We start from the raw sequence: 5,925 nt of genomic DNA, 5'->3' as shown, positions 1-5,925 counted from the left end.
CTATAAGCAAAAGAAATTAGCATTAGTAAAACCAATGTATCAGCTTCAAAATGGCAGTTCTATTATTCTTTGAACAGCATAGTCAAAACTAGAATGTTCTAATACCATTGTTCTCTAAGTGGACAATACCCCCCCCCCCTTACCCCCATCTGATTTTAGGAAATATTTTATCCAAGTAAAAATGCACTTTCTACTGTAATATAAGAGACAAAGTATAGCAATTAGTATAAGCCTTGTTTTCTTTAAATTTGTTTTCTATAAACATGTAAGAAATATTAAAATGTTTATTTTTATAGATGTTTTGTTGTGTGTTATATAGATATTTTGTACAGTCTAGCAACCCACTGGTTGGGCACCCTACTTTCAAAAAACTATTTCATTGCCTGCAAAGTTTAAATCTAGCTCACTGATTGAACACCCTTCTTTCAAAAAATTACTTGATTACTTGCAAAGTTTTGATACAGCCCACTGATTGTGGGATAAACAAAGTACCCCACTTTAAGCACCCTATCCTTTCAAAAAAGTTCTCCCTATAAATTTTCAATCTAATTCCCAACCAGTTTGTGGGAAAAGCACTGCCATGACAAGCAGTTGTAAAACTACAATTGTAAATTTTTCTCCTGGTTCTATTAAGCCAAAAATGGGCAGAAATAAAGTCAAATGATCTTTAAGAAAAACTACTTTAGAGTAAAACTACCACAAATCACTATCAACAATTAAATGAAACTCAAAACGAACAGAAATTATAATAAATGGCCCAGTCAAACTCAAAATGAATAAAAATTTAAATTATTAGAGTTGAAAGACCCCCAGACCTTCTCAAGATCTGAACATAAATTAGGCTTTACTGAAAAAAAATAAAAAATAAATGACTGTGGATGGTCAGTTTAATATACCTCTATTGATATTTATTCCTTAGAATAAAAAATGGGTAAAAAGAGTAAAAACAGTTTTTTACTTATTTAAGTTAAAAAATAGTGAAAATGTTTAAACATATTTTGTTTTGAGTAAATCGCAAATTATGTTCCGGTCTTGAAAAGGCATGGAGGTTATCAGCCCTACTAATGTTAATTTTTGCTCGTTTCGTGTTTGACTCGGCTATTTATTCTAATTTCTGTTCATTTTGAGTTTCGTTTATTTACTGATATTGATTTGTGGTAGTTTTACGCTTGGATGATTACTTGACTTCATTTCTGCCCATCTGTGGCTTAACGGAGCTCTTTACTTTTCTTTGAAAAGCTTGTCTTGTGGAAAAAGTTTTTTACATGAATTTCTGTTCGTTTTTTTTATTGACAAAGTCATTTTCATGAAAAAAAATATTTTATATCTTTTTGTTTTTTTTTTAAGAATCCATAGTATGGCATAATTGTGGGTGTTTGACATGCCCAATATACCTAAAGACATAGTTGCTAGACCAATCTACTATGCTGAACTAAATAGTTGTCTCAAAATTTTGACTAGATGTGTTTGGGAAATAAATCGACTTGAGAGATGGGCTGATTGCCCTCCAGTCTCTATTTACTCTTAGAAAGGACCCAAAAACTTTTAATTTTGAATCGAATTAGCTTTCTTTAGATGTTTCAATGATATTTCTAGCTATTATAGAGTGGTGCTGTCTATGATATTGCTTATATGCCTTTTTGAAAACCTGCATGTTTACAGTTTTTTCTTTTAATTGGAACGCCCCCTAAACACTTCCTAGAAGTTTCACCTTAATACTCTAAGCGTCATTAGTTACAGTAACTGTAGTTGTAGTACTAAAAGTATACACATAGTGCTTTCTGGCTAGTTCAAAATCCCCCACAACTTACTCTTAAATATCTAACTTAATAATATAAATTGTTCTCGAGATATTGCTTTGTCACGTTTTTGACAGTTCACATGCTCATAGTTTGTTATGATTTAGTTCAACGTCCGCCTAAATATTTCTCATATTTGATTACTGAAGACATTGTTATATTCTCTTTGGACTATTGGCTACAAAATGGCTGTCTCACAATTTCTATCGAATGTGTTTGGGGAAAAGAGGATATCTGGGAGAGGGGGGGGGGGCGTATTTTCTCTCCATCACGCTTTAATCTTAAAATGGAACTAGAAGTATGCATTTTCAATCAAATGAGCCTCCTCTAGAGTTCAAAAGACCAACTCTTCATAGAAACCTTACACCCCCCGGGGCATAACTTAAAGTCCTTATCCCCATACTTTGGGGGGGGGGTGTCAAGCCCAATGGCCGTGTTATGAGATTTTTGGACTATTTTTGAGCAAATGGCTATCTCGTGGCTAAAATATCAAATGGCTAAAATATGATATTGGGGGGGGGATTAACTGCCCTCCGATAAATTTGACTCTTAGAAATGGCTCTTCAACTTCCGATTTTCAATCCAATGAGCCCCCTCCGAAGTTTATACGACCACCGTTTGCATAAAGACCTTAAATGACCTCTAGATATACCTTACAACCCTTGCCCTGAGGACTGTGAGGGGGTTCTCATCCTCAAAGACATAATTCCTGGACTTTTAAACTACGTCAAACAAAATAACTATCTCGAAATTTTGACTGGAAGTGTTTGGGGAAATAATGGGCATTGAGGGGGGGGGGGGGGTTGGTTGCCCTCCAATCACTTTTGACTATTAAAGAAGGAACTATCCCTTTCAATTACCAACCGACTGAGTTCTTTTCAAAGTTACTACGACAACAAATGACTGTCTTAAAATTTCTATCAGATGTGTCTCTGGAAATTACGACGTATGTGTGTGTGTGGGGGGTGGGGCTATTAGCCTTCTGATCACTTTGACTCTTAAAAAGAGCACTATAAATTCTGATTACCAATCCAATGAGCCCTCTTTGAAGTTTATACGACCACCATTTCTATAAAAACCTTTATATGCCCCCAGGGCGTAACTTACAACCCTTGACCTGAGGGCTATATGGGGGGAGGGGGTTATCCTCAAATACATAATTTCTGGACCTTCTCAAAAATTATGATTGAATGTGTTTGGGGAAATGATTAGTGTATGGGGGGATTACCTCCAATCACTTTTGACTGTTAAAAAGGCCAGTAGAACTTCTGATTACCAATCAAATGAGCCTCCTCTGAGGTTTATATGATCACCCTTTCTATAAAAAAAAAACTTATATACTCACACGAAAGTTTGGAGGAAAAAAAAATCAAAATGCCAAATTTCAAATAATTATGTGTGTTGGGGGCCCATTTCTAGATTCTCCAGTAAAAATACTATACGCAAACAATGGGTAAGTTTTATAACTTAAAGCCTTTCCCTAGGGGCTGCAGGAGTTCATGTTATCTCCAAAGACATAGTTATTGGGCATTTTAACTATATTTAATAAAAAGGCTATCTCAAAGTTTTGATTGGACGATTTTGGAAAAAAACAGGGGCGTGGAAGGGGGCCTAGTTGCCCTCCAATCTTTTTGGTCACTTAAAAAGGGCACTAGGACTTCTAGTTTCCATTTGAATGAGTTCTTTCCCCAGATTTCAGGACCACTGGATTGATACGATCAACCCTGAGAAAAAATAAAAAATAAAATAAACACGCATCCGTGCTCGCTCTTGTAGCAAAAATATAAAATTCCATATTTTCGTATGTCATTGTCAAAAAAGCGACCATATTTGGAAAGATAACAAAATACGAAATCTAAAGTTATTGCTTATTTTCTTGAAAAGACCTATACCTCTACAATGTTACCAAATAGACGAACATAGAACCATGACCATCCTTCTTGGAAAATATAAGACATTTCGCATTTTCAGTGATAGAGGATTAAACTTTCTGTATGAATGTTCTCAGCTATGCTAAATTGAAGTTGGAATTTTGACGTACAATTCCCCTACCGAAGAAAAGCAACTTCAAACGGTCTAAGTTTTAAAGCATCACCTTAGTACAGTAGGAAGTAAGTTGTACTTACATTCATCAAAAATTGCGGAGTTGCGGGTTCAAAGAGTAATACTCTGCTTGACTGGTGAGATTAAACTGATTTTTCTGTTTCTTTTTTCTGTATAAAAAAAACTATCTTCCCCAAACTGATTATATTAGCATTATGTTGAAAGGGCTGATCTTTTTTATTGCAAACAAGGAAGGAATTGATTATAAAAATTAGGTTATTATTATCAGATTATCTATAAGAAAAATTCACGTTTCACTGAATTCAAATTAAAAAGCACATTTGAATAGGAAATGCCATTTTAAGATAAGGTGTTTCCTGTCTAAAATTAAGTTTTATCATGGTGTAATTGTATCAACAAAAAATAGATAAAGGTGCTCCATCGTTTTTATTTTGAGCCAAGGACTTCTTAAAAAAAGTTAAAAAATTCTGACCTTAAATGCTTGCTTTGAGGCTTCCTGGAGTTTAATCAACAACTCCTACTAGAATGAGACATTGAATTTTAATCTGATGGAAAGTAAAAGCTCGAATTACAGAAGTACCTTATTATGCCTCACAAACCGTCTCACGACCTTTTTCAAAACTTCCCACACAAGCAAAGAACAGGGGCGAATCTCCGGCATTTTTATAGGGGAGGGGGCAAGAGGGGTCCATATCCGATTAGTCAAGGGGCATAGGCCATATAATAATTACTTTTACCAAATTATTGGGGAGGGCAACTGCCCCTTTCCCTTGCTGTAGCGACGCCCCTGGCCAACAACACCAGCTTGTTCATCCGAGACAAACTGTCCTAAATGAATAATCAACGAGGAAAGATCTTGAATGTTAATTTGAAGTAGCATAAGAGAATAGTTTCCTTTTTCGGCCTCCTCCCCCTCCTAATTCAAAATATATTTACTGTTGCCATCAATGTTTGCATTTAGTGGATTTTGACTAACCTAACCACCAGAATTGTTAGAATACTAACTCTATAAAAGGAATTATTTTCAAACTCGTAAAAGCCTTTCCCTTGGGATAAAATATCCTCAGAAGCAGATTTCTATCTAAGTGACCTGATAAAAAATCTTACAAACATAAGAGATTCTAAGAAAAAGATGGAAGAGAACTAAAAGAAAAAAAGGCATCCATGTTTTCAATCTTTTGGAAACCACAATCTTGATTTCATACCAATTTAAAAATCCAGTTGAATAAACTTATATGGAATCTTAATCTTACACTTTAAGCTAAAAAAAAAAACATTGCTTTAATTTCTATTATTGGTTATACCATACCTTCAAAATGGCGGAAGAAAAATACGGCTTAACTTTGGGGAAATTATAACAGAATTTTGTTTACAGCTTTTTCTGATTTTTCTGTACAAATGCATTTGTTCAGAAGAATTAATGTAATCACACAATAAAATTCCCCCAGATCCCCCTTAAACATCTACCCGAAACTCCTCTTGAAAGGGGAAAATCGGAATTTCAATTTGGATGTATTTTCGGGTTTAAGTGGTCGTTTTCTATCAAATCCAGTGTGGCCAGATCGTGAACAAAAAAATAAGCCGCAGCCTTTGAAAAACACGCCAAAAATAAGCCAGACAATTTTTTGCCCAAAATTTAACTTTACTTTTAATGGTGTCCAAGTTTTGACGGCCGTTTTATAGAAATATTGAAAAAAACTACGTTTTCTAAAGAGTTAAAGAGGCTGAGTTACAAGGTCGAACCTTAAAACGTACTGGGATTACGCGGAAAAGTTGGGGGGCTGCCGCCCACAAAACCTCCCACATTCGCATCCATTAAATATAAAACAAATTTCTTTAAACTGAAAGTAAGGAGCAACATTAAAACCTAAAACGAACATAAATTATTCCGTATATGAAAGGGCTGTGCCCTCCTCAAGCCTCGCTCTTTACGCTAAAGTTTTTATTGTTTAAAAAAAAGAGTTGTGAGAAAGTCAAACTTTAGCGTAAAGAGCGAGGTGTTGAGGAGGGCACAGCCCCTTTCATATACTGAATAATTTCTGTTCGTTTTAAGTTCGATTAA

Source organism: Artemia sp. Qi Xiang Cuo, unplaced genomic scaffold (assembly GCF_049724085.1).
Source record: "Artemia sp. Qi Xiang Cuo unplaced genomic scaffold, ASM4972408v1 HiC_scaffold_23, whole genome shotgun sequence".
NCBI classification, from domain to species: Eukaryota; Metazoa; Arthropoda; class Branchiopoda; order Anostraca; family Artemiidae; genus Artemia; species Artemia sp. Qi Xiang Cuo.
The sequence above is the reverse complement of the archived record's forward strand: the minus strand, read 5'-3'. Positions refer to the sequence as shown.